Source organism: Convolutriloba macropyga, chromosome 5 (assembly GCF_964194025.1).
Source record: "Convolutriloba macropyga chromosome 5, txConMacr16.3, whole genome shotgun sequence".
NCBI lineage: Eukaryota > Metazoa > Xenacoelomorpha > Acoela > Convolutidae > Convolutriloba > Convolutriloba macropyga.
This window is the reverse complement of record NC_134472.1, coordinates 13,260,270-13,286,882: the sequence shown is the minus strand read 5'-3', so window position 1 is coordinate 13,286,882 and position 26,613 is coordinate 13,260,270. Positions and strand designations below refer to the sequence as shown.

Genomic DNA, 26,613 nt, shown 5'->3' with positions numbered 1-26,613 from the left:
GACCCGGGTACCACTTAAACTCAAACCTGCTTTATTTGTGAAATTCATTTTAATTTAAGGATCCAAATTCTGAATGTAATTTTGTTCAAATGTAAACCCTCCTCGAGCTGATCAAAAAAACAATCAAGAGAATTCTGTACAAATATACGATCGCACATTGTAGGACCAACATGCCTTCCCTAAAATAGTTCTGTAATGAGCATACAAGTACTGTGTGATGGGCAAGAATTTTTTGTGATCAAATTTTGATTACTAAAGGTTGCATGAGTTTGAGTTGGGATAACCGGCGGCATTGTATAACTTGATAGGGATTGTGAATAAAGCCCCCCTGCCTTTTCAATTTCCTCAAATTGCTCCAAATTATTTCATTTTTCCCAAATTCCTTCATAAGGTGTGGCTCGAATCTGCGCGTGAACAAAGCCTGACAAAACAACACAGAAAACGTGAACAATCGAACGACCGAATTTTATGTTAAAAGCTTCTTATCTAGTTTTTTTATTATACAAACACTTAACTCTGTTTTATTCAGAGGTTTATTATAAAAAAGGACGTAATAAAATATTAAAAGTGATCTAAGTGTGTTACCTGTAATACATCAAACCGTTTTTTCCTATTTTTGTTCTGCTTTTCCCGTTTTTTTGTTATTATGTCCGTATAGACCAGAAACTGTGGAAAAATGACCGCATTTCTGACGTGTAATTATTATTTTTCACAACCCATAAATAGATAGGATAAATAAATACCATATAGTCATCTGTTCCCCCTTAAAACCCGTGTGCTAGTCAATAAAATTAAGCAATCCAAAACGAGTTTACAATGTCCCAGGGCGTATTGTTGCTTCAATTTTAGCAAAATGGACGTTTGTTGGTTATAAAGGACTTTTTTAAATTGACCTAATAGTTTTTATGGGACTTTTCCTACAAAAGACTCCCAAAAATCAGTATTCAGTGTAATTTCTGTGACCACATACAAGATATCAAAGCTTTTTGCAGCCTCGAACCAATACGCAAATGTCTTTTTGATATTTATACGGCTATAAAGCAAGCTAAGATTAAAATAAACTGCTGATATATATTACCAAATATTCTCTCTTGTTTCCTTCACACAGTTTTCCCCTTCTAGCTTTCGCTTTCCCCATTTTCCCACTAATATATTATTCCGACCAATGAAATCAAGTTCACTCAAAAATCTGCCTAAGTTGATTTTGTGAACAAAAAAGGATCGTAAAAGGAAGAGCTTTTTGGAGATTATTTATTACAACTAAAGAAGTTCTTATAACGGAAAAAGTGATATTAAATACGCGCAAATTTTTACCATTTCCTGCGTTTTTGCCACTTCAGCTCCCCGTATTAATAAATTTTCCAAATCTGATCTCTTGCAAATATGGAGCTAATTTCGCGCTTTTTGATTGTAAATTTTACTACTTGACATTTCCTTACGGCTGTCAAATTTTTTAGTTTAATTTTCGACGGAAAGCATTGTCCTGGAACCAACGTCATCACAAGAAAGGTAAAGTTTGTTCACATAACCTTCAGTATCGCTCAAAAATTATTCAACTTTGAACTTTGAAGGTCATTGCTACGGTTAGAGATTGCTAAAAATCAAAAATTGATATGTTTACTGGTTTGCTGGGTTCCTATAATTTGATACATGAATCTATGCGTTATATACAGGAGAATACGTTGAAACAAGTGAATTAGCACTTGAAAACAACACCTGTAGACATAACAAACGAGGAGGCCCGGTAATGTGCGTTTTGCACATAACATCCCGACACAGCTCATCGACATTCTTGGTTTAATTGTCTGCAAATGAAACAGAGATTGAAACTTTTTAATATAATACAGAGTACCGAACTCGCAAAATTATTTGATGGATTCTGATATATGGAGAGACCCGCATACCAGTAAGGTTAATTGTTTTATTTCACTAGCATGGGCAGCAATTCAACACGGAACGATATGGTTAAATAAGAAGATCAATTCAATACAATTTCTGAAGCGAAAAAAGATCTTTTATCAAGAAAACAACAAATTGGCCGAACAACAAAAAAAATCGGATCCCAGATTATAATTGGATCCAATTCTATCCACAATAGTAAAATTACTAAGGACTTCAATGAAAACACTATCAAGAGTTTTTTATTTTCAAAATTAATATCGAATCTACATACGCAGAACTTAAAACAGAAAGCATGCAATGTTGAAATAAGAAATCTTTCTTCTCCAAAACTTAGTGGCGTTAAAGTTATCAAAACCCAATGAGAAAATATTCAGTATATGCTCAAAACTCGCTTTCAGAAAACATACAGCAACCTTGCAAATAAATGAGAAAAAAGCAACCAACGCGACAAATAATGAAAACAAAAAATTGAATAGTTTTTGGAAATACGTAGCGTCAAAGTCAAAGAAGCATATAAACAAAAAATAATAAATAACATCACAGCAACAAAAAAGGCGAGATTATAAAACTTAATGAAATTTTTTGAGAAAAAATGCTTTTGTAGTAAAAATTTGTCAACACATTTTAATGAAATTATAAAATGACGCAGTGAACGACAAATAGGGGCAGAACTCCTAAATTCACAAGTTTTGAAATAAAAAAATCATAACTTACTGTCAACTGAAATCGTTGTGAAAAATAACCAAATCTTTTTTGGAGAATTAATGAGACCAGTCAGCATTTAGGATCAAACTATGAAAAAAACAAAGACCTTCAATACCTGTATAAAAAGATTTTTAAAACACTGTGACAGACATAAGATGAGCCAGCGATTGAAAACATTGAATAGGATTTCTTACGCAGCGTTACATTCTGTTAAATTTTAATAAGATCTGACAGTATTGACTAAAAGAAAAGGCAACAAGACAAAAAAAGTAAGACAAAAACAATCAGATTCTGCCAAATATTTTGTACCAAAGCACAGTGTCGAAGACCAAAACATTAACAACCACTCCTTGATCAGTTTTCCCTATAGTTTTTGTGGATCAATAGAACACATGTTGCTCAATTTCGGTAGGGTTTGAGACGAAACCGAAAAAAAAAGATGTGGCAAAATGAAAACTTTTAGTCAATAAATTGTTGCTTTGCATCAAAAGGTGTTTGATAAATTTCCGCTTTACAACTACTTATTTAGGAGCAGCTTATTTACGTTTTCAGATGCCAAAGCAATAGAAAGCGCTTCTCAGTTTAACACTCATTGTCATTAAGCTCAAAAAAAGACAGCACCTGGTATAATGTCCTTCAGACAGTTGTCAGCCATAATGGCTCTCACTATTGCGTCGCGGCGACTAGACTTTTTTTGCATTGATGTTTCTATTCTGCAGATTGATTCAGTTTTTACAAACTTTATGATTCACAAACTTTCAGTTTTTACAAACTTTACAAACAAGAATATAAAGGTGCTTTTACAGAAATTATGACCTGGAAAACGAATAGAAGCTATTTGTATGTAGCTGAAAGCATCCAATTATGTAGTTACAGTAAAATTAAGAAACTTTTTTATGTGTACGATCTCCAATTTCATTACTTTGTCTGTTGTCATATGATAAAGAACTGGCAGTAAACGTTTCAGCAACAAGGCTTTCGTTTTTTTCAAAATTGTTTCCAACAAAAATGTTTTGATAACTAAACTATTAAACCAATGTGTTAGAAAAATTTTTTTACCTTGCCCAAAGACGTCGGCTTTCCAAGTGAAAACTAATTATATATTATGTGTACTTAAATATTGAATATTAAAATACTTGTACAAAAGTTTTTTTGTTGCTGATTAGCTTTATCCTGCTAGGCTTTATTAAAAGTTTCGTGAAAGCGAAGCAAAATCTCATGCAATAGCAAAAACAATGAAACTTTGGACTCAAACATTGATCGATAGCATTTGACGAGCTGTTTATTTGGGCTGTTAATTCATAGGGCTATTGTCAATAATGCAAAAAACATTTGGACATAAATACTCAACAATTTGAACTTATTTGTGCAATCAAAACGTTTTTTTAGAATTTACACAATAATTTTGAACGTAATTTTAATCATTAAGTTCAAGCAGTTTTGAAAAAAATATATATTTTCAAAAAATATTAACGACAGCACCATATTTAACAGAAGAAAAAGCATCAAAAACATCATTTATCACAAACTCAATGTTGTAATGAATTATTAGAAAGACTTTAAATTATAATACAAAATTTGATTTTTTTATGATGTTTTTATTTTTAATAGTGTGTACTGTGATTTAACAGGAAATTGAGACGTCGATGATAATTGTACTCCATAACAGTTTTGTATGCAAAACGTAGCAGAAGATTGATACACATGGATCGTAAGTGTTGTTTTTATTTACCAACTAATTTTCAAGCAGGAAAATTTGGAGAAAAGTATATATATTTATTCGCTATATTTTTATAGCGAATTGAAATTGATTTAGATTGTCCGCCCGAGTTAAGTTCTCGTTTTTTTGTCGAGCTTGAGAGAGACAACTGTTTCGGAAGGTTAAATTGTTTTAAGTGATGCAGAATAGGTCAGAGCGATTGTTTGGTGAAAGTTTACAATGGTGTGATATAATCCCGTAAATACGTGAATAAAAAAGTGTCTTTGGTTAATTTACACATAAAAAAGATAGAATGAAAAGGTTTGGAATTAAAAAGTCAAGAAAAATTAGGCGCAGAGGTATGACTGTTACAGAAAATATAAACTCAAAATATATAAATTGGAACTATTCACGTTTGAGGGAAAACTTTGAAGTTGTTCAAAAGATCAGTTGTTTTGGGAATTGAAATGGAAATTATGCCGCATTACGGATGTATCCGTTAAACCATCGTTCTTTCTCAAAGTTTTTTTGCTCTTTCCTTATTTGGTAAGAGGTTCAGAAAAGACTGCAAATGAGAAATGCTATTTGGTGGACGATAGTGGAAAAATTGTCATTTGCTGCTACACAATCAATGTTAATGTACAATATCACTTAAAAAAACAGATAATATTCAATATTTTCAACTGAAGCAATCAATCAATTAAAATTAGATGCGGTAGTACATACTTAGATTAAGATTAATGCCCGAGTAAAGGGTGGCATTTAAAAACTACTCCAGCTCCAAATGCTAAAAGGAACAACTTAATCTTGATTCAACCAAGTGACTGCAATTTAAACGGAGACAAATTACTACAAAGAAATCGGACTTGAGCACAAGATTTGATTCGGCTGATTTTTCGCTCGAGTGGAATTTGAGATACCAAATTAAAGCTAAGTCTCAATCAAATCTGTGAGGATATGTTTTCTGTATGAATTCTTATAATGTATTTTTTAAATAAATGAGAACATAGTTAGAAGAATTCCGGAAACAACTCGAGGAGTCATCTCTCCAAACAAAAGTTTTTCCGAGAGACATTACCCAATGAGAACACGCAAGAAAAATTAAAAATACAATTTAATGCCAATTAATGAACTATTTAGTCTCGAAAACCAAATAAAACTAAAAAAAAAGAGAAAATTTTATTTATTCCCTCGAAAAATGTGCAAATAACAACGAGATCAAAAATGCTCACGTAACAATAGGAAATACACGATAAGCTCACATCACAATTTTGGTCAAATGAATTTAGTGAAAATTAAAAACTGTAGGAAATTGACACCCGGGTCGAGGTTTTTGGGTAATTTTAAGAAATGCGGTGAATGTGGTGTATTTTTGTAAGAAATGCGGTGATTGCGGTGAATGCGGTGACAGTAAATATTTCACCGCATTTCACCGCATTTCTTACAAAAATTCACCGCATTTCTTACAAAAATTCACCGCATCTACTTTTGTGGCAAATTAATGTAAGAAATGCAGTGAAAGCGATGAATGCGGTAAAAAAAAATAATTCACAGCATTTCACCGCAGTTCTTACAAAAATTCACCGCGAAATTCACGGCATTTCTTACAAAAATTCACCGCATCTGCTTTCCAACGTTTACTCAATCTGATTTAAATTCACAAGAAAAATCAAGGATGTACGTTACAGTTGGTGCAGTGGAATAAGCAGTTGAAGGCATGGAAGAGTTCCGAGGTTCGAACCCGAGTAGGGAAGATTCTTTTTCAGTAAGAAAACTGAGAACGCGGTGAAAATAAATAATTCACCGCGATTCACCGCATTCACCGCGAAAAGATGTAAGAAATACGCGGTGAAAATTATTTCTTACAAAAATTCACCACCAAACCTCGACCCGGGCAGCAAAAGTTTTACGTTTCAAACATTCACTGTCCGCCCTATATGAGTTCAAGAGAGTTCGTGGCGGATATTTGATGATGATGTTATTTTCTAATTGAACTTTATCACCAAAACATATTCGATATTCAATTTTTCATCAACAAAACTGTTTAATATCAAAGTAGAATTCTAAAGCCTCGAAATTCAGTCTTACGAGCAATATGCGTCTGTCCACAATGAATCCACATATACTAGAGGGTATGGGTGTGCGAAGGTTCAAACTTCTGACTCGATGGTCATACTCCTAGTATATGCTATCTTTCTAAGCCTGATAAGTCTCATAAAAGTATTTAATGATCTAAGTAAGTAAATTTGACTAATTGATCTAGTTATAAGTTTTATATAATCTTTATAGAAATCTAACATAGATAAATTTACAGCTAAAGTGATGAGGTTATAAGAGTTAAAACATAAAGTTATAAAAGTTAGAAGTTATGAAAGTTAGAAAGAGGAGAAGGTCGGGAAAGTTAGTAAAAACTTTACTAACTCGAACTGTTATCAGTAACTTATTATTCCCTTTTGAATAAAGTCCTGACTTGAAAATTATCTCTAACTATTCGTTATTCGATATAGTTGAGAAGATTGGTTTAGTAATTTCACTTTGGAAATACTTTCGTTCTGAGATTACTTTCTCGATTTGGAGATATTAAATTCTCAGTTCCTCTGAGTTATTAATTCTTAATTTCTCAAAGTTGTGATTCTTTCTTTGCTATATATAGTTCTCAGAACGGGATAATTCCCGTCCTGCTGGCTGGACGGTAAAATGTCCGTTTGGCCGGACGGACGGACATTTTACGCAATTTGAATGGTTCAGCTAAATTGCATCATTCTATTTTTAGAATGATGTAATTTGAATACTTAGCTTAGCTAAGCTAAGTATTCAACATAAACATTACTTTAGTACACACAGTGAATGCATCAAAACACTACAATGGTCAAAAAGTTGTCTAGGTTGCCTTGAAAACTGCAAAAATTGAGATTCATAACCAACAGATTTGAAGATACTCTTTATGAAAAATTATGGATTATGAACATAGCCTATTCAAACCTTCAACCGCAAAAGGTAGTAAAAAATTTAAAAAACCTCATGTGATTTTTTTTTCACACATCAATTTCTCGCTCTCTCGAAAACAGCGGCACGAAAAAAAAACACTCTCTAAGTTTATGCACCACTGAAACCGCTCCAAATTTTTTACTCGTTTCATTTCCTGGTTCAAAGCTCACTCCAATAAAACTAATGAGAAAAGACACTCTCCTATCTTCGTCCTTCCTCGATTCGTTAAAAAAGATAACATGCTCGGCCTTCGATTTCTCATTGATCATATAAAAAAAACAAATCAACAACAAAATTGAACTTTTCCAAACTTGTAACTAGTCTTTAAGTTATAAGTTTGCTTCACTTGCTTTCAAGTTAACCGGTTAAGATGATTTAAAAGCAGCAAATTGTCTCCAGGCGATGAATTTGCCCCCGAAGCGCCTGTCAACGTTGACTAATTTGATTTGCGATTTGGGCAGAAAAGTCAGCAACATTTGACACTGGTGCCCTCCCGCAATTCATGCGTCAAAAAGACCTTGTTGCTCTTAATTGACTGAAGCGACCAAAACAGTCTAACTGACCTAAGAATTTCGAAACAGATGGAAATTGATCTAAGTTGTAAAATCTGATATTTAAACAAGTTGTAAAAAATTTTTCAATTTTGAACAAGCTTTGAAAAATTTCGAAAAATTTATAAATAAAATGTAGTAAGTTATCCCTTTTTAAAAACTTATTTAACGCGAGTTTTTATTAATGAATTAGAAATTTTTGACGGCTTTTATTGCTTGATAATTCGTAAGAGACCAAAATTCGTTTTTTAATAGCAATAATTTTTCTCGAAAAAAAAATCAGAACTATACTACTTGGCCTCAGAACTTTTAAACAGATAAAAATTTGAACTAAATTGGGATAGAACTTTGGCTGTTGTTTCAACGAATAGTTTCGCAAAAGAGTGAAGAAACCATTAGGGTATGAGAACATTTTTTTCCATTATTTGTTTCTGAGTTTTCCGCTTTTCATTGCTAATTATCCCATTAGAGCAATTATCAGAATCCTTGTTAAAATCATCACAAAACTGGTGCTATTAGCATATTAATATTTGTGATTTGAAATTTTGCAAAACCATAAAAATCTGCAAAAGAGTGTTTATACGCGAGTTGTTTACTAGTGGTGTTTCTGTTTGTATGTATATGTTCGTGATATGATGATGATTTGGGGCAGCAGAATATGGGCTGAGAATGAGTTAGTGAATTCTTCCATTATTGACACGGTTGCTTCCCTAAGTTATCCTGGTGGTTGTGGTGGTGGGGGTGGTGGTGTTCCCTGCACAAAGTGAATAAAGAGAAGAGGGGCAAAGACTAATTGTGTTTTATCAGGGCTGAACAGCTATCACCAGCATGTCTATTCTGACGTGTATCTAGCTTACAGCAGGGTCTAAAATTAAATAACCCACGGCATAACCCCCCACCTAATTCCCCTCCCCCTTGCAAAGCCTAGTCTTTATATCCATCCCGCTTTCGATATCTCATACACGCCATTATAACCCATGTTTCCTTATCATGCAAATGAGAGAGAGAGGTGAAAGATAAGACGATATCTCACTTAGCCGATAAGTCAAAATATTCAGAACATTGCGTTTTTTTTACTCGTGTTCACAGAGCATGAAAAATGTGATTAAATTAATTTAAAACCTTTTTTCCTCTTCCCAGATTTAAACCATTAAATTTATTAACTGCAGATTTATCTTTGACCAATAGCGCATAACGTACGCACAGAGATTAAGAAATGAAACTTTTAAAATATTTACCCTTCATTACATTCGTTTGATAAATTGCTTCAAATTACTATCATTATGAGCGGTCAACACAGTTCCGAATTTTCAAATAAAATAGAATTTACAAAAATCGGCAAATTGAGTTATCTTAACATAGAAACACTCTTTTGATAGCTACTATGTAAGTTTATTAGCTATCAAAAGTTCAACTTTTTCACACTTTGTTATTATGTATACCCATTTTTCACCTGATTAGAAGTGTGATGACGTCTGAGAGGGGCACGGCACGGAGTGCTGGGGTGAGGGTGGAGGCGTGGACGGGGGGGGGGGGGGGGGTTCGTGTCTATGTTTTGAAGGTAGTCACTCCTTATGCTGTCTGAGAGGAATCGTAATTGGGATCAAAAGTTCCGCTAGCATTATTCCTCAGGGCTTTGAGCAAACAAGAACGAAAAATATGAAGTTACACTAAAATTAGGTGGAAATTTTGCTAGTTAAATTAACATTTCTATAGATGGCTAATTGCAACTTTCTCCTTTTCGAACTTTCGTTTATATCAGTACTGTAGTGTAAGGTGTTCGTGTTTTTTGTGCAAGGAACATAACTTAACATCAAATTACACAAGGGTTCTCGAAATTTTATCGGGAAATGTTAGAAAAAATATCTGACGATGTTGTCTTTTAACGATTTATCAGATAATTTTATTGGCTGATGACTATCTTATATGACTATCTTATAATTCTAAAAACTGAAATATTATCTTATGAGAATTGACGGGAATTCAATGAGATCTTACGCAATGAAAGGTCTTCTAGGTGAAATTTCATTGAGTAAGAATTGATATGATCTAACGCGATAGACAATTGAATAATAAGACTTATAAGACGTTACACGATAAAATTCCAGATGTTTTGGGAGTACTCCGAACTTGACGTAGTAAATTGACCAAAAATAAAGATGAGAATTTTTCCCGGCGACTCTTTCACGTTTTTTCCATAAAATACAACTTCCTTTGGCATGAATTTCACTGTAGCATTTAACTGCGCCATTTTTAGAAAGATGAAGCAAAATAGAATGAAGCTAATAACTTAATAAAATATAGGAATGAAGTCGAAAAGGGTTATCGATTAAAAAAACAGCTTATCTATTTAGTTTTCAACTGACACTGCATGTTAATTTTGAAGTTTAGCACTAAAAATGATGAAATAAAACAAAAAAAACCGATGCCAACATTATTAAAAGTAATTTGACAAGTGAGACTTCATGTAAATAAATTGGAATCTTGAAAAATGGGTAAAAAACCGCTCCGCAAAAGTCAACAACAAAAAACCAGTCTTAGAAATAGTAGTTTTACTTCAATCAATGGCTAGTAAAAATATTGTTGAAATTAAAGAAAAATTAGCTGATAATGGTTTCAGATGATTTCATCAAAAATTATTCAAGAAGAAGTGTTTTTTCGAAGACCAAGAGCAGCGGTTTTTCTTTGAAATTTTTATTGCTTTTTAACTTTTTGATATGGTTCTAAATTGAACATTTTTCCTAAAGCTGCATTTTTTTTCTGTGAAGAAGTGAAAGAATTTCGAGGAGTTCAAAATCTTGTCCAAACTCTTAAATGGATTGTTTTATGTTTTGCAAAATTTTTTGGCCAGCATGTTTCTTTAACTAATTAAACATCATCTCTTGATTGCAGTTCTACAGGAGTTCTTCTTAGTATTTCTACTAGAGTTCTTGATATTTTTCCTTTTCTACGTCATACTGACGATTTGTCTTTTCTGAATGTGTTTTAGATATCTCAACTGGTCAGCGTATCATAAAATGGCTCAACCATCAGCCAAAACTTTTTTAGCCATAAACAATTTTGCAAATAGATTTCCCAACATAAGAGAAAAAAAGACTTTGATAAAAAAAAAGTTTGATCAAAAAGTCAAAGGGTATCCTTGATTTGTTCTCTGTTAGTTCAAAAAAAGGATTGAACTTATTTGACTGAACTGAACAGTCTCCGAAGAAATAATTAGAACAGAGCAATTTTCGACAATTTAGAACAAAATGTCTTTGATCAATTTCGAGCAATAGTTGAAAAACTGAACATTTTTTATAAGCTAATTTTTAATCTTGGCTTTGAATTATTTTTCTAATCAACCATGTTTTATTTCGTTTTTGAATTAAAAGCTGTTGTTTTGGCCGGTTACAACTGCAAACTATCAAAAAATCAATTGAGACAGGGCAGGAAGTTTATAAGTAAAATTCACATATTAAAAACTCTCGAGAACGAGAATTTTATAGAGAAATCTCCTCGGAAATTTGAGTTTCTATTTGAGTAGCAGGAAATACCGTTATGAGTGAGACAAAGTTTGTACATTCCCTTGTCTTTTTCAATTTTTTTTTATTAATTGGACAATTTCAATTGCTTAAATGATTGAAGTTAGTTTTATTATTGACTCTACTCTTTTCATTTCCTAAAATTCCAGGATTTAGTAAAAAAGAAATGAAACAAAATCTATTGCTGCAAATAGATGAATGTTTTAATATTGAGTTCTATCAACTCATTTGGGCTTGGTCAATCTAGAAATCAATTTGTGTAAAGCATTTTTGAGCGTCGTTATTTACATCAATAGTGATTGGTTTTTGTTTTTTTTTTCGATTTGTACTATTAATGGTTGATTGAACTTAAATTTTTTTGTTGGGTTTGTTTATGACACTCAGTTATTTGTTGGCAGCAAATGGAATCTGTAGAAAAAATTAAAATATTGGAATCATTATGGTTATTTCTTCATTATGGTCATTATGGAATCTTAAAAAAAACAGCTTATCTATTTAGTTTTCAACTGACACTGCATGTTAATTTTGAAGTTTAGCACTAAAAATGATGAAATAAAACAAAAAAAACCGATGCCAACATTATTAAAAGTAATTTGACAAGTGAGACTTCATGTAAATAAATTGGAATCTTGAAAAATGGGTAAAAAACCGCTCCGCAAAAGTCAACAACAAAAAATCAGTCTTAGAAATAGTAGTTTTACTTCAATCAATGGCTAGTAAAAATATTGTTGAAATTAAAGAAAAATTAGCTGATAATGGTTTCAGATGATTTCATCAAAAATTATTCAAGAAGAAGTGTTTTTTCGAAGACCAAGAGCAGCGGTTTTTCTTTGAAATTTTTATTGCTTTTTAACTTTTTGATATGGTTCTAAATTGAACATTTTTCCTAAAGCTGCATTTTTTTTTCTGTGAAGAAGTGAAAGAATTTCGAGGAGTTCAAAATCTTGTCCAAACTCTTAAATGGATTGTTTTATGTTTTGCAAAAATTTTTTGGCCAGCTTGTTTCTTTAACTAATTAAACATCATCTATTGATTGCAGTTCTACAGGAGTTCTTCTTAGTATTTTTACTAGAGTTCTTGATATTTTTCCTTTTCTACGTCATACTGACGATTTGTCTTTTCTGAATGTGTTTTAGATATCTCAACTGGTCAGCGTATCATAAAATGGCTCAACCATCAGCCAAAACTTTTTTAGCCATAAACAATTTTGCAAATAGATTTCCCACCATAAGAGAAAAAAAGACTTTGATAAAAAAAAAGTTTGATCAAAAAGTCAAAGGGTATCCTTGATTTGTTTTCTGTTAATTCAAAAAAAGGATTGAACTTATTTGACTGAACTGAACAGTCTCCGAAGAAATAATTAGAACAGAGCAATTTTCGACAATTTAGAACAAAATGTCTTTGATCAATTTCGAGAAATAGTTGAAAAACTGAACATTTTTTATAAGCTAATTTTTAATCTTGGCTTTGAATTATTTTTCTAATCAACCATGTTTTATTTCGTTTTTGAATTGAAAGCTGTTGTTTTGGCCAGTTACAACTGCAAACTATCAAAAAATCAATTGAGACAGGGCAGGAAGTTTATAAGTAAAATTCACATATTAAAAACTCTCGAGAACGAGAATTTTATAGAGAAATCTCCTCGGAAATTTGAGTTTCTATTTGAGTCGCAGGAAATACCGTTATGAGTGAGACAAAGTTTGTACATTCCCTTGTCTTTTTCAATTTTTTTTTATTAATTGGACAATTTCAATTGCTTAAATGATTGAAGTTAGTTTTATTATTGACTCTACTCTTTTCATTTCCTAAAATTCCAGGATTTAGTAAAAAAGAAATGAAGCAAAATCTATTGCTGCAAATAGATGAATGTTTTAATATTGAGTTCTATCAACTCATTTGGGCTTGGTCAATCTAGAAATCAATTTGTGTAAAGCATTTTTGAGCGTCGTTATTTACATCAATAGTGATTGGGTTTTTGTTATTTTTTTCGATTTGTACTATTAATGGTTGATTGAACTTAAATTTTTTTGTTGGGTTTGTTTATGACACTCAGTTATTTGTTGGCAGCAAATGAAATCTGTAGAAAAAATTAAAATATTGGAATCATTATGGTTATTTCTTCATTATGGTCATTATGGAATCTTTATTCATGGTTAATCATTTTGCCGAAAGTTTTCACTACAATTATTGATTTGTGTCTTAGTGACTAACCGATAATGTAGTTGTTGACAAAAGTGAGCGTTCAGATCGCAGATTCACATATTACACCAATTGCATTCAAAAAGAATTTTCTGTAAAAATTTGATCTCAGTAAATTTTGTGGTTATTGAGTACTTTATATTGCTCTTAATTGTAAAGTATTGAGAAGAAGGACGAATTAGTTACGGATACAACGAAAAAAGAATATTGTCCGTTTTCCGTAGAAAACCACAAATTTTGTCTGAAAATTTTTGATCAATATTTTCAAGCATCTGTCATTTTTTGCGCCAGTAAATTAAGGAACTTTCAGATGAAGATAATAAGATTGGAACTCAATTTAATGTTTTTGGCAGAAAACTGGTAAAACTGCAAGATATTACTCTTGTCAGTTTTTAAAAACTTAGAACAATTAATTGATTTTGTGTTAGTGCATATAGAACATAAGGAAAACAAAGTCAGAACTTAACTTAAAACGCACAAAAAAACACACATCTTAATCTATATTAACGGTTTAAACGTTTATTTTTGTTACCGAATGCATAAAAAACTGAAAAATTGGATTAGTTTAGCTCACCTTAAATTTAACGAAGCAAAGAAGGAACTTCTGAAAAAAATCAAATTTTGCAAAAACTCAATATTTCGGAATTTGTACTCACATTTTCGAAAAACGGGGCTAGGGGTATTAGCCGACACACATATTAGAAGACACGCCATTTGGCCGACAGATTTCATCAAGACGACATGAAAAAGACCGAAATCAAAACTGTGCAATTTAAATAGTGTTATTAGAATCGTTGCCTTACTTATGGTCAGCCGTAATAATTTGTTCGGTTGTGATAGATTCATATCAAGTCCCACGGGCCGCTGAGGCATGGCCAAATTAGCTAGCAGTAATAGCCAATTGATGTTTGTTTTACAGCTAAGGGACGCTTCTTTTACCGCTTAATGCGCGGGTAATTATCGTGAACTGTGGTTTTCGAGTAGTTATGTTTGCTCAAGTGTCGGCTAAGAGGTGTGTCGGCTAATTTGTATGTCGGCCAATTGATCGGTCACATCGAAAAACACACCATGAAAATGTAACAATAGAAAATGGCCTATTTATGACACACTGACAGAATACGTTATGGTACCCAGGTTGAGGTCCCAGACCGAAAGTCGATATGTCCAGACCGCATTGAACGCACAAGGTGGCGTCGTGTGTTCAAAATTACACGGTCTGGAAGAAAATGAACGCACGATAGTCTGGACATATGCAATTTTGAACGCACGATAGTCTAGACATATGCAATTTTGAACGCACGATAGTCTGGACATATGCAATTTTGAACGCACGATAGTCTGGACATAAGCAATTTTGAACGCACGAAAGTTTGGACATTGTGACTCGGAGCGCACGAAAATTTTTTGAATGGAAAAAAGAATGCCAAAAACTAATGAGTTCATGTTTGACTAAACACTCTTAATAGAGTGCTCACTCAAGTGAAAGCTTTCTACCAAGAAAACCTCAACTCACTTGAGTTCAAAAGTTACAAAACATCGAACGCAGCAAAATTCGCACCCAGCATTTTGCTTTGTTTAAAACAGTTTCACACCTAGAATTATAAACCCTTGCTGAAGTTGCAAAGCAAATCATACTTTAATAACTAGGTCGCTGGCACCCCCTTCAGCCAATACTTTCATCGAACATCTTTTGTTAAACAAAATGTAGCAACTGCTTGGGCACTCCATCACAACCATCACCCTAACGTATCTATACTTGAAACGAATACATTATAAAAACGTTATCTGAACATGAACGCACAAAAGTCTGGACATACGCATTTTTGATCGCACGAAAGTCTGGACATGAGTGTTTTTGAACGCACGATAGTCTGGACATGAACGCACAAATGAGCGCACGATTTTTCATTTAGAACACACTAAAGTCTGGTCATATAAGATTTTGAACGCGCGAAAGTCTGGTTATAAGCACGTTTGAACGCACGAAAGTCTGGACTCAGGTGTTTTTGAACGCACGATAGTTTGGACATGAACGCACAAATGAGCGCACGATTTTTCATTTAGAACGCACTAAAGTCTGGTCATATAAGATTTTGACCGCGCGGAAGTCTGGACATAAGCACGTTTGAACGCACAAAAGTCTGGACATAGGTGTTTTTGAACGCACAAATGAGCGCACGAATATTAATTTGGAACGCACTAAAGTCTGGTCATAAAAGATTTTGAACGCACGAAAGTCTGGACATAGGGAGTTTTGAACGCACGATGAACGCACGAAAAATTTTGAACGCACGAAAGTCTGGACATAGGCACTTTCCGTCTGGGAGGGTCTGGACATAGACACTTTCCATCTGGGACGGTCTGGACATATCGACTTTCGGTCTGGCACCTCAACCTGGGTAACTCGATGCAAAGTTGATGTGCTCTATCCAAGTTTCACTGTTAAAAGTATGTTTTGCGACATCACAAGATATTTTTTATCTTTTGTCTCGCTAATATTTAAATCAAACGCAAACAAGATTATATTTGAAATACATTGTAAATAAATATCATAATTTGAGACGTCCTTATTTGTCTTGTGACAATTGCTTGAAGTTCTTCAACTTTAATTTAGAGTAACTGTAAGATACCATTGCATATTATCTCAATTTCATGTGTATACCAGATATCTAGTGTAGGGGATTGATGGTTTATTTTCTTGGAGTAAAAATGCGCCAAAATTAGAACCAAACTCGTTGACAAAAGTAAACTCACAAATACTAATTTGTCTGATTTCGAAGTAAATTCTGATTTTTTTTGGCATTTTGTTTGATTTGATATCACTACTAGACAAATAATCATCAGAAATTTAATTGATCCAATCTAAGTAGACTTTCTGAGAAAATCCAGTTAGAATTTGGCCAGTTTTCCTTAAAAGCAGTAAATTGAGTTTTGCGTAAAACTGGTCAATTTGGTCATGCCTCCAATTTCTTAGGCAAGATTTTCCATCGTGAATTTGACAATTTAATGAGCAAGTTGAACAGATTTCTCGTGCGAGTAAACTTATAGCGCAAAAAAGTGCCAATATGCGAAATAATGTGCCAATATATGCCAATGTGCGAGAAAAAGTGCCACAAACTTCTATCGGGATTTTCTCTCAAGGTGTCGTTAGCCGTTTTTATGACATTGGATCAACTAATATTCTGATGATTATTTGCCAAGTGATATAAATGTAAAACGGAACGAGTGAAATCATGTTTTTCAAATTAACTAATTAATTTATGATTTATGCGTTTACTTTTGTAAACAATGTTTTGTAACAACAATACAACAAAACAAAAATACAACTACAAAACAACTTTTGTTTTAGGTAGCAATCTTTAAAAATCCAATTGTCTTGATCTTCTGTATAATTTTAATTAGTGACTTTTATGTGAACAACTCTAGGATTTACACAGACATGAAACAGTGTTTTTGTAAGCACTTTATTGTGAATAAGTGATTTATTTTCCGCATTTTTAACTCGATGTTAAAGATAAAAGAAATGAACAAGGTGTGAATGAGTTCAACTTATGAACGCGAGACAAAAAATCTCCACTTAGGGTTATGTTAATCAAACAGTTTTATTTCACATCACAAATAACATCTTCAAAAAGACTTTCTCTCAAAATAGCGTAACTTGCCGCCTCAAGCCGTTCTTTGATCAAAACCATTTATAGCGCGTGGAGTATAAATTTATAACTATTTCATGAAGTTATTGAGATTCGTAGTATAATTATGAAGCTCAGGGAAGAAAAAGTGATGTAAAAATGGGCGGATTTTGAGCACAATTATTTCTTACAGGAAGCTCGAAGATTTTTCAACAACAAGTGCCGTTGAAAGTGCAGTTAAACTATTCTTAAGCCAACAACAAGGGCTGTTAAAAGTGGCAATTGTTTAATAATTAACACAAAGAGAGCAAAACTAAAAAACTGAAAAGTTCAAAAACCAAAAACCAAAGAACTACAATTTTTGTGTGTTAAAACTGGGAGAAAAAGGAAAATAATTTTTTCAATTTGCATTTCCAAAAATTGAGCATTTGTTGTGATGATACAAAAATAATTTTTCCTTAATCTTTTCAAAGCTTTATAACAAATTATTACCATGCAACAAAAAAATTTTTATTTTTTGAATCAGTTGTGAAGACAATTAAAAATATTGAAGCCGACAATAACCGGCGAATGTCAAACTATTGATTGAACAGATATACAGTTTGCTAAAAAAATGCTTAAAAACTTGAAATACATAAAAAAGTATGCTGGCTATAAGATGAGCTTGAGCACAGCCGAATAGATGCTATGCTTGTTCGATATACTTGGCGGACGAGGCCTTACAATACAAAAGAGAACAAAACAAGGGGTTACAGAAGATAGGCAGGTTATAGAGCTCAAGACGAGTTTGTGTAACACAGCGTGATGGCAGGTTACGAGATATTGTTTTTTTTTGAAATCCAATGCTGACTTTTTTTCACGATAACGGAAGAAACTCAGAATCTAAAAACTTTCTATAGCAAGATTGACCATCACGCTGGATTAAAAAACCTACACAAAATACGAAACGACTTGCCTTAAGAAACAGAAAAACTTCAGCTGGATTCTGTTGACCGTTATTATATAACAGTCTCCGATACACTAGCAACTATACGAAAATTTTAATTCCCGTGATGAGGAATTTTGCTTTTCACTTTAAAGAAATCGTCGTTTTTTAATCGTTTTCCTTAGACAAAAACTATCAAAGTCCTTACGTGGTAATCGTTGTTTGTTCGTTATTTAGTTGTTACTTTTATGTAACAACTGATCATTTTTAATCGTTATTTTTATGTAAGAAAAAGAGGAAAAATCCGGATCCCCGCTGGTATTCGAACCTTTGACCTCCCGATACATTACCTGATGCACTGACCACCACTGTGCTATCAGTTCCTTACTACGGATATGCTAAAAAGATTTTATAGAGAAAAACTAGTTCAAGAGCAATTAAACAACGAAAGAACGATAAAAAACGAGGAATTCTTTCGAAAAAAACAACGTAAGAAACGACAAAAAACAACAAAAAACGATCTTTTCGTACATGTAAAAGACAAATTGAACGCCGGAAACTAATGTGTAACGGCTGCTCTCCTATCAAAGTCAAGGAAAACTTTAGACCGCCCAGTTTGTTTCACCGGTTTCAAATCTGTCCGGATATTGAGTTTTTGCAGTTAACTTTTTTGAACTGTATTATCCACTATAATGTAGATTACCGTTGCATTATTTGTTGCTCAATTACTCCTGATAACTAATTGCTCAGCTTTTCTGTATAACAAACTTGTTTTTCTCAGAATAACAAAATAATTCAAATTGAAACAAACAATTTTTGCTCGAGTTTTGGTTAATAACTCAAGTTATAATTCAAAATTCAAAATCCCAAAATCCCCTATGTCCAGTTCTAGATAACTGGTCAGGGCAAATAATTTCTTAATATTTTCCGAGAGTTTTTTCCCGATAATCAAAGTTAACAAAAGTAAGAAATTTTGCACTTTGTGCTTTTCAATACACTCAATTGCTCAATAACGCAATCAGTGGGCTATGCTAGGCTTCGTTGAAGCCAGTAAGAGAAACTGTACTTCTGCTTTGCAGAAAGTTTCTCTCACTTAAGAACTTCGTTCCTCATAAGGAAAGTTTTGAGAATATCAAAGTTAATTCTCTTTTCACAAGTCAATGTAAAGTTAAAACTGTACAATCACTAAAATGATCTACAGAAACAAGACACGATAACAAGTAATTTACTGCTCAAGACAATTTGCTTCAATACGCACTGTATGTCAGTGTAATAAGACAAAGTTAACGAGTTCCAACTGATTCTTTGTAGTTTTTCAAGCTCTATTTATACTGCTGTTCATGTCAAATTAGCATCTTTGATTGGTTGTACATTACTATGTCGTAAGATTCTCTGAATACACTGAGGTTGGGGTTCGGGATACTTTATACGGTGCCTCGCACTCTCGCAAAATTCATCAAATCTGGCTTACCATGTTGGGTATCTCTTGCTCCTTTTGAGCTAAATTTGTGTGATTACAAACACTTGAATACGTGGCAATAATAGCGTAGTTCGAGTTTGAGTTTCAGTTTAACTTCATGTATGACGATTATGTACTAATAATAGTTGCTAAATATAAATTTTGAACAAAATGAACAAATCTGTATGGCTTCAGTAGAATGTAGCATTAAATTTCGCTTGTCATGCTATTCTGGTTTTGATGCTTGAAATGACCATGAAGCGCTATTCACTTTTGTCATTGAGTTAATAAGCTCAGCCGCCACATAATGAAAACGAAGAAAACGACAATAAAACGACAAAACGACAAAAACGGCGAATTCTTACAAAAAGACTGTCGTTTTTTCGTCGTTGTCCTCAACACGGGTTACAATTTCGCATTTCAAAACACATTTGCTATCATTAGATCACAACCTCAATAGATAGATATGAGATACTGTTTACTTGGCTCTGGCCAAAGCAACAACAAAAATGCTACACATTATCTTCAAAACTGCAAAGACTAGCCTAAAAAGCGTAAAAAAAACTGCATGGAAGACTCAACTACAGTTTTTTGGTCTGAATATTAAAAGCAATAAAAGAAAATATGAACTGAAATCGAACAGATAACCCTAGTCGAAACTAGTCGATGGTTATCTTGTAGGAATTTGTCAGATTCTGACAGATAGATGGTTATCCTCAAAAATCTGACAGAAAAATGATAATCTATAATTAGGTTGACTATAGTACTGGACATAGTAAGTTCAGATTAACAAAATGTCAGAATTTTGCTCTCAAAAAAATTTTCTGTCGATATTTTGGCATGACCTTAGCGCGTACAAAGTTATAAATTTCAAACTACAGTCCTGGATGTACGCTGATTCAACACTGAATTACGCTGGGTGGTACGCATGGGAGTTGAACTGTCAAACTTCAAGCTTTCGCCTTTATCTTTGGGTTATCTAAAAAACTTTTGTCTTCCCAACTTTTTATGCTTCTAAATAGAGAGTTTTTTAATTTGCTCACATCCTTCGTTACTTTGTGTTTTCATAAAATTCTTTTGCTGGTTATGCAAACACTATTCAAACACTATTCAACAGGTTTTTCCAAAAGCAGAAGTCGGCGCAGTAATTCTAGTTCATGGATTCATTGTCAAGATTTCAAAATCAAACATGCCTTGAGTGGGTCTTGCAGTCACAGTCACCTTGAGTTCAACGGATAGCAATCACAAATACAGTGGCCTGTCAAAGTTATCATTCTTAGCTATAGTCCGATAAGTAAAAAGCACAAGGCCAATACTGATTTCAGATTTTCAAAGCACAATCAAAACTTACATCAAAGGGCTCTGACCTTTCAGTTCTAGAACCTTAACTTCAAAAAAATCGTTTTTATTGACTACAATTTTTACTCCTAGGATCAATCCTGAAGCGTCGTTATGTTAATAAAATCGTCATTCGAAGCTTCCACTTGAGAAATTTTTTTGCAACTCAAAAAAAAAATTGAGCTCATTTTTTGACCCAAAAAAGACCCAAAATTAAGAAAAGCCATGTAAGAACGTTTTATTCCATAGCTGTTTCTTCAACAACCGCTTAAGTTCGAGCTGAGCCATAACCATTAACTCTTCATCTGTAACTTGTGTGATACTTATTCAACTCCTTCATTGACACTAACTTATCGCTCCCACTTTGTTCATAATCGAAGTTGATTAACATACATATTTTATTTAATATTTGCCTCAGCATATCTGTCTAAATAGACAGTTTTTGTGACTAAACGTGGAGTTGATGAATACTTGGGGTCCATACTTGGTTTCATGCTAAATAACCGCTTGGTACCCGGAGTACGGGCACCCAAAGTAGATACCCCAATGATAATATATGACTGACTCATTAGAAACCATTTCAAGGTCAGAAAAGTTATTAATTCTGCTGTAAAAGTATTTGGATTTGATATTTGGTGAGATGTTTCGCATCTGAGAAGATTTAAATCTGGTCTATCAAGCAGAATTTTGCAAAACGAAAGAATTTTTTGTGGCATCCAATGGACTCCTCCATAAACGTGCAGGATAATTGTCATGGTTGTTTTAGGAAAAGTCGCTATCATCCCTAGTAAACCACTAATTGAGAACTTGCAAGAATGTTGCAAGATTTTGAATTCACTTGGAAGACGATGCTATATATTTTCGAAACAGAAATTTAACAATCATAATTACTTCAGTTTAAGAAACTTCCAAAGCCAAAATTTGCAATACCATTTCTGTCGAAATTTTTTAGTGGGGAAATACACTATAAATGAAGTTAATGAACTAATGCATAATAGTAATTTAGAATCCATATAACTTTCGAAACTGAAATGCTAATATCGGAGAAAAAAATTATATTCCCTTCCAAATGAATTCTTGCAAGATTCTTGCATGGTGTGGATTCTTGCATAACCAGGGATACCATATCTCATTCCCGAGGCACAGAAACAGAAAATATTAGAAAGAAATGAGTGATTTAAAAAAGGAAAACCCTAGTGGCGGTTCGCAATGATTATGTATGCATAGAGGTATAGGAGCTGATCCCATTATTAGTTCCGGTAAGTCCTCTTAAATAAAGAAATTTTATAAATGTGTCTTAATTAGGCTCGTTCTCAACTTTTACTTAGATACATGACTCATTAGTTGTGCTATTTTCAGCTTTGCATTGTTTTTAAATCGGAAAACAGGAACTGTTGATTGTTTACGCTGGGTAATGTACAGGTTACACGGGTTCACGGGTTGAGGGACGGAGCACTAATCATCTTAACCCTAAATAACCTCACGCCTCACTCCTCTCTCTCTCTCTCTCTCCCTCTCACCCCCACCCCCCCCCCCCCCCCCCCCCACAAACATACATACACGCATGAACACACACACACACAGAAACACACACACACACACACACACACACACACACACACACACACACACACACACACACACACACACACACACACACACACACACACACACACACAGAAACACACACACACACACAAACACGAGTACACACGTATACAAACACAAGCACAGATACACACATAAAAAGACCCAAGAGCTTAATTACGCCATTCTCCAAATATACAGCTGAGGTCAGTTTTTACTATCTAACAAACCACTATGCAAAATTTCACCTGAAAAAGTTCCAAACAAACTTTTTCATCTTACCATCTAACACTTCCTTGTGTATGTATTATATTATCCCTCTTATATATAAGCTACATATAATCATTTCACGCTTTATTAAGCATCAAAAGAGTGAATTTAAAAGGCAGAGAGAGAGAAAAGATGAGCTTAAATGAACTTTAGGAGCAGAGCTGAAAAAATAGGAACGGGAAAAATTGGCGGAAAAGAAAATTGAAAATTTCGCTAAACACGCGGGCGGGACAATACTAAATCGCACGATTGTAAAAATATCCCTCAGCAGTAGGATAACGATTTATTTTGCGACGGTCACTTCGTTTTGAAAAGAAATAGAAAAAAACTGAAAAGCTGACTGTGTTTTGTGAAATGTAACAGCGGTATTAGGCCTGTTGGACTGCTGTTCATAGCTGCGATGGAGAAGAAAAATCGAGCAAGGAAGATCTCACTTTTACAATACAAGTTTTTGATCGATTTGGAAATGAGAAATAAAGCAGTAAAAGTGGTGGAAAATCGGGAAGACATTTAGAGAGCCGGGAAAGAAAGGAAAAGGAAAAAAAAGCTCGGCTTCATAAAACGCAAGTGGCAAATTATACACATACTTATTCGATCTATTATGTCCGTTATTTGTTCAACTTTCTTATGTCGTTTACTTGGAGAAAATTAAGAGAGAGGAGAGCTTTGATACAATTGATACTCAAAAAATAGATAAAAACGAGGGGGGGGGGGGGGGGGGGTTGTAAGGAAAAATTTGCTCATAATTGTTATATATACTTTCCCTTCCTACACAATAATGTGGATTTCACAAATGGGAGGGGTTATTATAAAGTAAACAAAAATATCTCGCTTTTCCTCCTCACGTTTTTCTCTCCCTAAAATAAAATTTTAGCTCAAATGATTAAATGCAAATCATTTTTCAAAAAGCTAGCGGCGCACAAATCTATTAAAGGAATTTGAGAATTGAAAAGATGGTTGGAAAAGTTAATCTGATGAATAATTGAGTCAAATTTGAAACTATATTGTGTCGTTTTGTTTATACAATTGAAGGTTTTATTAGGTTCTCCCTACTTTATCACTTTTAATCTACTTTTGTATCCATAATCGCCCCGTTTGATGTGGAATCAAAAGGGTGGAATTGCAAAAGTGTATCAATTCTGTGGAAAAGAGACTGTTTTCTTGAAAGTTTTCATTGTTTTTATTCAGACAAAAGTCATCATTTTCAGACAAATTCAGACAAAAGTCTATTATGGTTCCCTGTTTAAGGCGTCAGCACCTTTTTAGCCTACAAAAGTGTTTCTGAGCCACTTTTCCCTCATCTTAAGGAAAATTTTGGTACAATTTTAACGAAGTAGGAGAAACAGAAGTACTAAAATATAAATTTTTGGAAGTAACTCAAGTAGGATTTCAAAGTGGAACACTTTATTCGTCTATAGTGGTTAGTATAATAATTGAAAGAGCCATTGAATGTTAGAGCCATTGAAAGAGCCTTCAATATTAGAGCCATTGAAAATTATATTTGTAGATCACGGTAATAAAAAAGTCTACATTTTACTTCAATTGGCTAGCAACTCGGTACCTTTCAATAAACTTCACAATTTGTAAAAAAAAACATTCTCAGTGGCTTTTTTGCTCTATGTGTTCTTATGTTTCAACATGTCAATGGAGGAAAACTATTTGGACTCAACTACCTACTTTTTGCTGCAAATTTTATTTCAGTAATTTTTTTGAAATGTTTGCATGATGTAGGATGTCACTATCACGCACCAATTATCACTGACCGGAAGAACGCGCTTTCTATTTGTTGTTGGAAGGGTTTAAAGACTTTCATTAATGGTTGACAGAGTAAATATGCGTAAAGACAATGGAGAATTTTTTGCTTCTTCTCGTTCACACAGATACATTGTCCTTTATTACAAAAGGTTTTTAAACTATTCCTACAAACATAAAGCTCACTTTTAGACGATACTGCGGTATTAGTCCCCCAAAACACTGTTTTAATGGTATAACTACAGTAATAATGATGAAGCATTGATGAGGTCTACCCTTATCAATGGTAAAAAGGGGATTTCTCTAATTTCAAGGGGGAACTCTTTTTACATCATAGGTCTCGCTGTGTTTTTCAAACCTTATGTGTTTAACGCACTAATTGGAAGAATGATATAATTGAATCACCTCAAAAAATAAATTGACAAGCAATGCGAGAACTGGTCATCCCAGAAAACCAAAAATTTTATCCGTTTTAGCTGATTAAGCATATTCTTTACATCATTTTGTCGCGTTTTTCCTTTGCAACAAAAAATTTCTATAAAGTGTAGGACTATCATGGACTAAATGTATTGTTTGGTGTTACTTGAAAATTGTTAGAACTTTTAACGCTTCTCAGCATACAAAATCATTGACACTTTATTTTAACTTACCCATTTTTGCAACAAGCGCTGCTGTTTTTGCAATTTTTGCAGCAAGGAATCATTATACCATCATCAACAACTTTTATAGAAGATGGTTAAAAAACGCAATAACACTTTTGGGTATACATTGGCAATACAAATGAAACAGGTTTTTGTTTAATGTGCCGCGTTTATTTTGCATGCTGGGCATCTTTGAAAGTTCTGGGCACTTTAAAGCAATAGAGAACATTCCATTTAGTCCATGAAAATCTTTAAATGCTGAAAAAAGTGCGCCAATTTTCGTTGCACTCCAAGCATTTTTTCATAGGAATTTGCATTGGGCTGAAATGAATGGCTGCAAATAATAGCATGTTATGTTTAAAAAGATCTAGAATTTACTTTCATAGGATCATTAGTAAAAATAAATATTTTGATTAAAAGCAGTATCAGAACAGGATTCTGTGTATTAAACTGTCCATCTGAAGGTCTAATTTGTTATCCTTTCAGTTATTAGTCTCTGAAGAAAAATTAAAATAATCTTTTCGTAATGGTTTAATTGCGAGCCATCAATTGATTAGCTATGAAAATCTATATTCAGGTGACTTTAAGTTTCCCTGAATTATTTGATGTGATAAAAACTGATATTATGTTGAGTTTTTTGTGTGCAAATATGTGTTTGCATAAAACTTTTATCTAAGGTACCGTCTTTTATATTGAATTAAAATGCAAAGCTCTTGAACTTTTATTTAGATGTTTGTAGCCATTAAAAAATTTTTGGATACAAAAATTTGTTATGGAGTTTTAGTCTGTGTTGTTTGTTTTTTCAAGCGAGACACGATAGACAACACTCGATATAACCTTACTTATTGGAACTCAAAGTGAATTCCAGCCATTAAACTTTGTACAGAAGGAAGCTAAATTTGTAAAAAAAAAGTAGGATCTCTAAATGTGTTGCGAAAAAAATGGTAGGAGTAAGCCATGCAAAATGTTTGCGTTCCGGGGATCGCAACCTTCATTTCAAGTTCTTGTTTTCTTAGCAACCATTAGACATAACAAACTGCAAGCCAAAATCATATTTATATGGAGGTAAACACGCACAAACCTATATATATATATATATATATATATATATATATATATATATATATATATATATATATATATATATATATATATATGTATATATACATATATATTTATGTATATATATATATATATATATATACATCAATCAATACATATATATATACATATATATATATATATATATATATATATATATACAATTATATATAAATATATATGTATATATATATATACATATATATATATATATATATATATATATATATATATATATATATGTATATATATAAACGTGTGTGCGTGTTTACCTCCATATAAATATCACCAAAAGCAATAAACAGAAAATTTTCTTTGATTTTTGACTTTCAGTTTGTTATGTCTA

At 33.0% G+C, this 26,613-nt stretch overlaps 2 protein-coding genes across 3 annotated transcripts in view; one reads left to right on the top strand and one right to left on the bottom strand.

Annotated features, from left to right (window-relative positions):
• Positions 1 to 26,613, bottom strand: part of LOC142339148 (zinc finger homeobox protein 3-like) — a 342,404-nt gene that overhangs the window by 289,305 nt on the left and 26,486 nt on the right. The gene's annotated exons all lie outside the window — the stretch shown is intronic.
• The window catches only part of LOC142339814 (uncharacterized), a 46,830-nt gene that overhangs the window by 9,924 nt on the left and 10,293 nt on the right, over positions 1 to 26,613 (top strand). Inside the window, exon 1 of one of the 2 annotated variants that reach the window (XM_075390099.1) lies at positions 811 to 1,509. The exons of the other annotated variant lie outside the window; for it this stretch is intronic. The gene's annotated coding sequence lies outside the window, so the exon portion shown is untranslated. Of the gene's footprint in view, positions 1 to 810; positions 1,510 to 26,613 lie in introns of those variants that run through there. 2 annotated transcript variants of the gene reach the window in all.